Source organism: Chenopodium album, chromosome 4 (assembly GCF_948465745.1).
Source record: "Chenopodium album chromosome 4, dcCheAlbu1.1, whole genome shotgun sequence".
Taxonomy (NCBI): Eukaryota; Viridiplantae; Streptophyta; class Magnoliopsida; order Caryophyllales; family Amaranthaceae; genus Chenopodium; species Chenopodium album.
Window position 1 is genome coordinate 8789518 of NC_137837.1, and position 12452 is coordinate 8801969.

Below are 12452 nucleotides of genomic sequence, written 5' to 3' on the forward strand. Positions count from 1 at the left end.
AACCGAACTGAACTCAACCCGAATCCGAACTTGACCCGATCTGAACTTAACCTGGCACCGATTTGATCCGACCTGAACTCAACCCGAATCCGATTTGACCCGACCTGAACTCAACCCGAACCGATTTGACCCGACCTAAGCTCAACCCGATCCGAAATTGACCCGACAAATAACCGATCAGATCCGATCTGTTTAGACCCGAACTGATATTAACCCGACCCGATTTTAACTCGATTTGATTTTTACCCGATCCGGATTTAACCCGACCATAATTGATTATTGACCTTTTTATTCAAGTTCTTATAAAATATATTTACTAATTATTAATAAGTTAATTTTTTTACTACAAAAAAAATAGTCTGAAGTCTTAAATTTACAACAAACCTATCACGTGAGACAATCTGACCAAAAAGTAGGTGGGGTCCATATAAAGAGCTCTCTCTTCCTATCTCTCTCCTTTTTTCTCTCTCTACCATGTGTTTTTAGAACATTTTAATCATTGTTATGTATTTACAAATACATAACATTCCTTCATTACTACTTCCTCTACAACTGTGCATTATCCTAGAATTATAGGCATTATACATCGTACGGTTATATACACACTACATATATATGCAATAATTTATGCTCAAATAAAAAGAATGTACATAGTAACAATTAACTATCAATATGTATAATGTCAAGTTTTTAATATAAAAATTGAATTAGCAATAAAGTAATTCTAACAACTCTAACAAATATCTTATACAAATTGAACTAGTAATAAACTAAACTAATAGTACAATACTCATAACCTCGTAAGATTGTACAATTGATGAAGAGTTGTAACCTTGTAATAACCTTAAAAAATTGATATTCTTTTTTGTATATATCACCATATGTAACTATTACTCGTTAATATATCACTAGCTCGGTCTCACTTATATAGGTATGATAAGTTATCGATAATTATTCAATCTCAATTCTCCTTTAAGATAAAAATTATACATAACTTGTTCAAATGAGAAAACTAAAACTTCGTGCTTCGTAATTAATAATCATATTGAACCAATAATAAGGTAAAAACTCAATAATATCTCTAGATTAAAATTAACCTTATTTGGATATGAATTTGGTCAGTTCGACCAAAATCCAGCCAAACACAAAAAGGAATTGAATTGAAACTGACCATTTAATGAATCAACGGATCAACCTTATCTTAATCAAACCGAACTTAACCGAACCGAAATCATCCGAACCGTAATCAACCCGACCCAAATTCATCCGACCCGAAGTTATCCGGTTAAACCCGTTTTAAACCGATCCAAATTTATCCGAACCGAAAGTGAACCGATCTGGAGTTGACCCGACCCATATCCGACCCGGACTCGATAGACCATGATCCGAATTTAACCCGACCCGAATTTGACCCGATCCGACCCGATCCGAGTTAAAAGGATAATTTTGATCCGAACATATCCGACCCGAACAGATCTGACCCGAACAGACCCGACCCAAACTCCATCCGGTTATCCGAATTGACACCTCTACTCAAATTCAAATGGATAATTAGATAGTGCATACTTGGACACTACTACAAGAGCAGCACATTATTAACGTGCCTTTACTAAGACAAAAACGTACTGTGAAACCCTGAATCTCAAAATTTGTTAGCCATCAACCAGCCAATCAGATTTGTTATTACACAGTACACAATAAAATACACTGTATATTTCCATAAAAAAATACAGTACATTGTACAAATACATGCCATAATTAGTCTTTTATTTGCAGTCCCCGTAATCCACCAATGGAATTGGAAAACCCACTAATGGGATTTTGCTCCCATCTTGGACCATCTATTCTTCATATATACACTTCGTATTAAATACTCGTATTCCCCCTAAAAATAATGTACATGTAGACTTGTAGTATTGAAATTTTGAAATTTGTGACAAAATAAATACCTCATCTACAGAGTGTTTTTTAAGTTTCTATTTAAATTCGTTCATTGTAATATATGTGGCTAGTCACACCATTAGTTGATGATGTTATCATTTCACATATAAAGATTGTAAAAATTTAAGGGTAATGTTATATGTAGCCCTAAGGGCTATATATAAGCATTAAATATACTATTGGAAATTGTATAAAAAAATTAGGAATTCATGGCAAAAATACGCGTAAATCAGTGTTTATATTTTGATGATTTCTTAACTTTTTACGATTTTCAAGTGTAAATTTAATGCTTATACTAGTTCCGTCCCCAAAAGAACGACCCATTTAGCCTAATTTTTGTCCCAAAAAGAATGACCCATTTGCATTAAAATCCCCATTAAAATCCCCACCAATTTGCAATAATATTTGTGCAAAATTAGCTTTTCATAATATTTGTGCAAAATTAGCTTTTCATCTACTTTTATTAATTTCTCTCTATTTTTTTACAAACCCATGTAAATTTATCTTTCCAATATACTTTTATTTCTTTTTATTTAACTTTCTTAATACCCGCGAAATCAACCCAAATATGGGTCGTTCTTTCGGGGGACGGAGGGAGTGTGTAACCCTAAGGGCTATGTATAACATTTTCCAACATTTAATTAAGCACCTCAAGTTACGACGATGATCAAATTACCTTGGTGAATGAGAGATTAAATTGCATCAATGGAAAAATGGGGTTACTTTTGAAAGAGTATAAAACATTTTTTTAAGCCTCAATCATATTTTAAGTTTTTGGTTGACATGGTATCAGAGCCAACATGACAAAAAGGTCACGAGTTCGAATCTTATCCACCTCTTATTTCAAATCGAATATTAAGCATAGGGTATGAGGAGAGCTAATGATGCATCCACATTTCAAACCCAAATAACTCTCATGTAAAGGAGATGTGATAGAGTATAAAAAATAAATTAAATGGGTTGATTGAATAAACGATTATGCTTGCATGCATTGTTTTTAAGTAATTGATGTAACTTGTACAATAAGATGGGGTTACTTTAATGCACAAAATTAGATTACCTTCCCAGAAAATCAAAGTTACTCATAAAATAAATAAAGGCTTTTCTCAATCTTAATAACAAAGTCTATTTGTTTGATCTTATTTTAACTTATTTTATGTTATTTTGAAAAAATAATGTAAAATAAGAACAATAATGTAAAATAAATTAAAATAAGTTTACATGATGTAAATTGTGTGTGTTAAGCTTATTTACACACACAATTTCCAAAACTTATTTTGTGAATATAATTTGCACAAAAACGGGCCTCAACATAATATTTTAGATATGCCTTGAATCAATTTGTCCTTTTATAAACAATCTAATACATGTCTCTTAATGCCTAATCAGCTGGTCAAGTCCAAGAGCAAAGATATCTGTTCTATTGGGATAATGATATTTGATTAAGGGCCTATTCTCTTACATTGAAATTCAGTTCATTTCAGTTCAGCTCAGTTCAGTTCAAATCAATTCATTTCAGCTCCTAATTTCCTTCTCTTATAAAATATTCAGTTCAGTTCAGTTCAACTCAGTTCAGTCAATGAGATAAGGCCCTAAGTCAATTTTTTTGGGACCATATTTTAACTTATTTTCTTAGAAATAGTTCAAATAAGAGTTACTCATAATTTTGTCAAAAAAAAAAAAAGAATTACTCATAATAAGTTCGGATAGGATAAGCTTTGCAAGAACTTATGTACTATATTGCATAATTTCACGAATCATCGCACTTAATCAGGATCAACGTGTATAACACATAAAAATCACATAATTCTTGTAAAAAAAAACCTAATTATCACCTAAATATCTTAATTTTTAAAATCTATTTATCACAATGGATCACATATAAATTTTCACAATAATACCTCATATGGTATTATTTAGAATTCGTCATATACACCCGGGTGTATCGTACACCAAACTAACCCAAGATTAGTTCGTTGAAATAAGTTGAACATATTCTGCATAAATAAATAAATAAAAAATAAAAAAAAAAAGAGGTTGAACATAATATATACCTTAGATTACGGAGTAGTATATACCACATAATTTTTTTTTTTAAGTGACAAATAAAATAAAATTGATTTGAGAATTTGTGAGCATAGCAAAATTAGGAAAATAATACGGAGAGTTACGACTTTAATTTCACGAGATTAAAATGGTCAAAACAAAACTGAATGTCCGATTATTTGAAAATAAATATCCACTTTAATTTGGTGATAAGTCCCAAGGATTCTCAAAGGATAAAACAAGTACACACCTACGGATGATAATTCACAGTACACAAAGTACAATTTCCCAATTTAGTCAAACTTATGTTGCCAAAAAATCCCCATAACTATTTCCACTTTCCAGTATTATTTTTAATTTTTTTTTTAATAAATATTTTTAATTTCTCAATTTTTTACGGTTTTTTAACTTAATGTGAAATTTTAATCTTATTTTTTTAACCTATATTCTTCCTTTGCTAGAGGATTAGTTCATGTAGCTGTGCCTGAGCTGTCTACATTATTAACATTACCATAATATGTGTGCATTTAATTTTTATTTTAAATTTTACGTTTCAATAAGACTTGTTTGTTCCCAAAAACCACCTTAAAATCAACCAAAATCTAATCCCCGTAAAAAAAACACAGATTTTGAAACTTTCATTTTTCTTTCCTTTTCTAACGGCTTCTTTTCTACACAGGTTTTAGACTTGTGTTCTCACCTTGAACATAGCAAATTTGAGCTTACCCATAGCAAAACCATCCTCATCTATATTTCTCACACCCCACCCAAAAATCGATAATTCTTATGTGAAATTGATTTACAATAATTTAACATGAGACCAAAAATCGGGTAGCTAAGTACCATCCTTTTAAATATCTCGTGTATTACTCTAAAAATAAAAAATAAAAAAAACGCCAGTTTGACTGGTATAGTTGTCAAAATGAATGCAATTTTAACTATTAATATCTTCAATTAGCTATTAGTAACAAAAATTGTACAATAACAAAATTATGTTATGAAAATAGATATTGTGAAAAACCAAAGGGTAACGATATGTGAAGCACTTAAATCTATGTATAAACATTAAATATACTTTCTAAAATGGAATTAAGCTGGGAATTTATAACAAAATCACACAAAAATCAATATAATAGAATTTAGGGCTATGTTTATCATTTTTCAAATTCAAATAAGGAGTAGCAGATAAATTATGTCAGGTAAATAATGCAAAACTCAAAATGATGAATTAAAAAAAAAAAGGAAAATACTATGCATAGGTCTTAGGACTATATAAACATTAAAGTAAAGAAATCATAAAAATATAAACACTGATTTACACGTGTTTTTGTCATAAATTCCTAATTTTATATAGGGTAATGCTATATACAACCCTAAATTTTATATAAGTATTTAATATACTTTCTTTTAGTGTTAAGTTGGAAATTTATCATTAATTCATGAGTAAATCTGTATAATAAATGTTTATTTACGTCAATTCTTTTCATTTTTAGCTTCTTATTTGCAACACATATGACTGCATATATCTTTTTCTTTTTATATAATTTTCAAGAGTAAATTTTATGCTTATATATAGTCTTTAGGACTGCATATAACATTACCCTTAAAAAAAATAAAAAATAAAATAAAATAAGTTATTGTAAGTCCGTGTCTGATGACAAAACAGAACGAGAAAGTACAGAGGGACCCACGTAGGATCACCTTCACTACCAGCTCATATTGATATCCTCCATCTACTTCCATCATATTTCCTTCGTATTTATAGCAACCACACCCTTCCCAAAATAAATAAAAAAATTACCTGAAAAAAAACGAACATTTCCCAATTCAAAAAATGAGAAAATAAATAGACCTAAAGAGATTTATTTTTTTTTTTAAAAAAAAATTAAGAGAGAGAAAAAAAATAAAAATAAAAGCACAAAATATAAGAGATGACGAGCATTTGCAGGAATAATAGTGTGAACTCATTCTTTGGCCTTCCTCCTCCTTCCTTGGAGGAAGACCACTTCTCTCAAGCATTTCATCAAACACTTGGTGGTTGTTCTCCTCTTCTCCAACCTTCTCAACCACCGCTTAATTTCACCCTCGCCGTCGATAATCACAATAATCCCCTTAAACCCATCGAAGCTCTCGCCGGTCATCCTCCGGCGGTTACTGCCGCCGGAGATAAGGGTAATTCCGCCCACATAGACCTGATGTCGTGCACGGAGAGTATCGGGTTCGAGAGTTCCGATGAGATGATATCGAGTTTCGACGATCTGGGTCGGAATTGCTGTAGGAATTACGACGGAGAATCGTCTTCTTCTTCGTCATCATCGGAAGGGTGTTTTCCGAGGAGGAGAGAGAGGGGAGTGGGGAAGAGGTGGGAGGAGAGGAAGTTTCCGCCGCCATTAACGTCGTTGAGTGAAAACGGAAGAAGAAATTTCGTATTAAAATCGGTGAGAAATGAAGGTAGATTGGAGATAATTGGGGTTATGATTGAACACCCAGAAATGCTTTGTGCAACGCGTGATAATGGACGGTTGAGGATGCATCTTGTCAAAAGCACTGGCGTTTCCGATGATGAAGAAGATGGCGGAGATGATTCGGAAGAGGCGGAAAATGAAGAAGAGGAGACGAATGATTCGTCAGATGATGAAGGTGAGACGGTGTCGGAGGAGGAGGAGAGAGAGTTGAGGAGGGTGCCGGCGACGGCGGCGGCTGCGGGAGGAATACGGCGGTGTTATCAACAACGGGTGATGCATCATGTGTGGGGTCCACAACAACATAGATATGTGACAACCATTTGATTGTTGTTGTTGTGTACTGGTGTACTGGTGTTGCAGGATTTAGATCAGAAGAAGTAAGGGGATTTTTTGTTTTTATTTTTGTTTTTTTTAATTTAATTTCAATTTTACCCTAAAAAAAAAAAAAGTTATCGGGTGGTGGATGGTGGTGGAGCCGGGAGAGGTAGTTGGCGGGGGTGGATGACGCGGTTTTTGACTACTTGTTTTGGCGGTTAATGTTGGAATGCTTTCAACGGTCGAATTTTTGCTCGCTTTGTCCATGACAATGAAATTTTTTACTCCATTTCTAATAAATTAAAGAACGTGAAGTTGTAACTTGTGTTTGGACGGTGACTTTTGGGTGGAAAGATTGCTATGTTAGGGCTGCATTTACATGGTGTTGTTCCATAGCATTAATAACAAAAAGAATACATGACTTTTTTTTATATTTTTTGTGTGCTTTAGTTTTTGTAGTTTATTTGGACATTAATCACCTATATCATTCGTGAAAATATAATAGAGATTAAAGAGGACATAAATGAGTTTTGTAGAAGATCGTAGCTAGAAAATTCAGTGTAGGTTATAGATTGTTTAGGGTTTAGGTTAAAACTCAACTAAGTAGTTAATTGGCATGATTATTACTTGCTTGCATTCTTGTTAACCACTTAGCTTTGAATGTTGATTCCTTAGTCAAGTTGAGAGAGAAAATTAAGGTTGTTGTTTCAAGTTATGGAGTATAATCAAACTAATTTAGAACCCATCATTTCAAATTCTCAATTAGCTATTTTTTTCCACAAACATTTTAAAAAAAAATCAGACGTACAATAAAGAGAAAATACAAGTTGATATCAAATATCAACAAAATTTGTTAATTTAAAGGCTAATTTTGTAAATTTAGCAGCCACAATAAGGGTGATTTTGTAAATTTAGCAGCCACACCCCCTTTCTCTCCCCTCTATCACCATCGTACAGCTTGTTGCACCACCTGCCGCTTCACCAACCGACAACCTATAATTTCACTAGTCGACCCCAGCCAACCACCGCACGACCTCCCTTTACCTTCACCAGTCGACTACCGCACATTCTCTAGCACCACCAGCTGACCGAGCACCACCGTTCGACCTTTGCAACACCACAAGTACAAGCTAACCCCTTCCCTAAGGGGTTTGTGTGGGCCCAATTTTCATAATTTTCTACTAGGGTGTCTATTGTTTATCTGGTCGGCCGGCCACTTTTGATTCGCGAAGGTGGTCGATCCGATCTTGGACATAGCCACGGGAATGGAGGAATTAAAAGAGAAGGAAGTGAACTGCTTTTTCATCCGCGAGTGTGGTGGATCTTGGGCATACCCATGGGAATGGAGGATAGAGAAGGAAGTAGTGGCCACGGGAATGGAGGAGAGAGAGGGAAAAATTGGCCATGTGAGGGGAGTAGAGAGAAAAATTGATGATATTAACATGTTTTTGTTAATAACTGATATTAATGGGGACAGGCTCGCCAATAAAACCTCCGATCCGCTATAAAGTTATCTTAAAATGATTAAAAGTTATCATTTAATGAATGGAAGTTACCCATTATATATAAGTTAACCTCATATAAATAAAAGTTATTTATGCTTTATTGATATTAGTTACCTAAAGTCAACAAAAGTTACCCTGATGTACAATAATATTACCGTACATCAGATGTATACAAAAGTTTTTTTTTTTTTTTTTTTTTTTTTCACCATTTCCCTTCATTTCACTCCACTCTGTTCAATTCATGAATGAATTGTGTTTTAATCCTACCCTACTCTATCTCTATCTTACTCACATTTACCTAATTTTTCCTCCGAAGCTATAATGATCTTGGATGATTCTTCTATGTTGCATACTTGCATATTACTCTGCAGTTGGTAAATAACAATTCCCAACTTCAGTTTTATAAATTTATTTTTATTAATTACAATCAGTTTATATATATCTACAACAACCTTATTTCTTGTGGAACAATGACCAAATTATATTACGAGTATTATAATTAGGCAAAAGACTAGGATTTTGTTTTATTGAAAATAGATCTTTTACTGAACTAAAATATATATGGAGCCCAATAAACATGTATTCCTCCGTTTGAATTAATAGGATAAAGATTATGTAGTGAATGCCAAGATTTTCCAACTAGCATAATGATCTTATAATAATGACTAGGCATAATTACCCTAGACATGTAATCAAATCTCATCTACGTCACACTAATTCCTTATGACTCTTTAGTCTCTACACCTCAAGAAAATATTAATAGTAAAGTAAAAGTAAATAATGGTTTTAAATTTTTTTATTATTTAAAAATAAGTGATTAAAAGTCCCTTAATAAGAAAAGGTACAATAGCATGCATATATGAAGTTCATTTGAATACGACAAACTACTCCTATTTCAAAATAATTGCACGTAAATTGAATTAGAATTTTGCCTGTTATTACTTTGATTATAATAGTCAATTATTAATTTAATATCACACTCAACCAATAGAATTTCAAAAAATAGAAGAAAAGAAAAAGGGGAATGGTTCATTGTTATTGGTAAGTCATTAGAAAAATAGCTTGGCCCTTGTAATCATTCTCTTCTTTTATTAAATCCTTTCTCCATAGTTTCATAACAATGATTAATGTGGGACTGATTAATAATGATATGCAACAATTTTTCTCAAGTTAGAATATCTCCATTATTGCATTATAATAATGATATATATTATGTATGATAATCTAAATATTGGTATTAATAATTTGAAAAAGACCTGTAAATCTGTAATATTGACCTTTTATATTAGATGATACTTCTACAACCTTATGCAATTCCTTTATAGTTAATCACTAGCATAGCGCCCGTGCATTGCACGGTTTATAAATCATTATTTATTTTTTTTTTGACAAAAGCATGATTGATCCGTAGGAAAAAATGAGGGAGCCCCAGTTGATCTCAAAAACATACATTCTAATTTATCTCCTCTCACAACTTTATTTGTTGAAATCCGCGCCACTTTATTATTTTACTTTTATCATTTAAAAAATAAAAGAAAATGATTAAATTGTGAGAGGAGATTTATTCGCATTTATCTCAGAGAAAAATTTGAATTTACCCGGAAAAAATCCTACGATAATTCAATTAGTAATAAAGGGCTTATTTTCTCTGACAATTAATTATTAAAATTTTGTTCATTTGCAATAATGGCTAATACGTAAATAAATTAAAGAAAGATGTGATTTGAATAGTATTTTATGTCATTTGCAATTTTTTTCTTTTATTCCCTATTATTTTTTAAAATGTTATTTATTATAATTGAAAATCATATTAATTATTTTGCTCCACATAACTACGTAAGAGAAGTAGAGGAAAAACTAAATTACTTGTCATACAATCCGTACATGACTATAGAAGAACAATATAAGAAAAACTAAAATTTACTTGTCATACCATCTGTTCAGTATCTATACAACCAAAAAACCTGTTTTACCCGGCCCGTCGCATTCACTATCGATAAACACAATAATAACCTTATACATTTGTCAGCCATATTTTACAGTTATCTAAGCTAAGCAGTGTGTCAAAAACTATCACATAATATCCATATAATTAATCAACAACTGATGATTGAGTATACAACACAAATATATAGATATGGTTATTGATAAAGTTTATATGATTGAAAAAATATTTATTAAAATCTATTAACTATTACTAAAACAGAAGTTGCCGACGTCACCATTGCCCACGTGTCGCTTTCTCAATAAAAAATTTTCCGCCTAAATGCAATGATGATTTCATTTTTTTTTTTTTTTTGGGTAGAGTTATCATATTTAACATTTTAGCAATTTAAATATTGGAAGCTTCTACATTATAATAAAACCTACCAGTTTGTCTTAAGAAAATTAAACAATTTTAAATAGCACATTAATACACGACCTCCTACATTTAACTATGAATTGCACAACGTTGAACAGATAATATATCATAATTTTGATGAATAAAAAATTATAAAATTACAAAATATACGCAATTCTTATTTATATTCATGTATAATCGCGACTTATTTTTAAAATGTACAAATTAAAAATAGGTATTATATAACCGTGCATCGCACGGGTTCTAATCTAGTAATAAGAATAAAAGACATAATTTATCAACTAACCAATCATGTATGTAATGCATTTTTTTACGGACATGTATTCTTATATAGTAACTATGAATGTTATAAAACTCATACAATTACATATTAAATTATTTAAATTTTGAATATAAGCATTATAAGAGTAAGAAAATATGAAAATTTAATGGTTATAGAATGAGAATATTTTTCATATAAATTTTATTGATATATATTATCTATGTTAAAACCAAAAACTATTTTATATATGCATCATTTTTTTGGCATAGTTTTGCTTAGTGTATACTTGTCTTCCTTATTTTTAGGAAATTAGGCCTACTTTATAGCTTACCATACGTAGCTTACAATGTATATAATGCCTTTGATAGGCTTGTTAATATTTATCGAATTATCTTCTTTCATTATAAACATAATATTCTAGGTAGAATATGAATTACCATACATACATATGTAATTTTGATATTTTTTATACTAAGATTTTTTTATTCTTATGTAGCTATTATTATTTACATATATACTAACATATTTTATGATACTTTTCTTAATATACATTGCATGTGTATATGTCTGTTACTTTACTACAATAGACTTTACTATAATAGGTTCTCAAAAAAAAAAAAAATAGACTTTACTATAATAGTTTATGTATTTATTTAGAATAAAATGTACAGATTTCTTTTTTTATACATATGGAAACATAATAAATTTATTATAATAATAATTTTAAAAAAATTAATAAAAGACAGCGAATCATAATGAGACATTTGTCAGTCTCACATTGAGGCGCTTGTCTTTTAGTATAGTATATAGATAGATATTTCATACGAGATTTTTTTCTTATAAAGTTACAAAACTTTGAGTAAACCGTAGTATGTGGTAAAAAACAATAAATACTCCCTCCGCTTCATAATGTTAGTCCCATATTACCATATACGAAATACTATTTTGGACGTTTCAAAAAGATATACCTATATTGAATATATATATTTCATTTATAACTTGATTTTTTTGGAATTAATTGATTGTGGATTGATGACATGACTCTACTTAAGGAAATTTTTACATTAAATTATGCAATTATGACTTGTGTTATCCTAATAAAAAAATCAAAAAAGTTAAATAAGGTAAACCAATTATGAATTATGTTGTACTTTAATGTTAGATTCCAAATATATTTGTTTTCTTATTTTATGTTATCGATTCTATATGGGACTAACATTATGAAACGAAGAGAGTATTACAAAACTCAAATTGTATGTTAGAGATATAATATATCACACATATTTTCCGATATATCATATCTCTACCACAAATCAATATAAACTAAAAGACAACTTTATTTTGTTGTAACCCTAGCCTCCTTTTCTCTCTTCTCTCTCCTAAACATAGTCTCCATTGTCAATTTTAAAGGGGCTTTCATCGGATTTCACCGTTGGAAAGCCCCAATCTTTACTTTTCTTTTAAGCTTTTTGTTTAGGTTACAATAATGTCTCCCTCGAAAGAAAGGGTTTATCTCCTTCGAAAGACAAGGTTTTTTCGATCTCCTTCGAAAGACA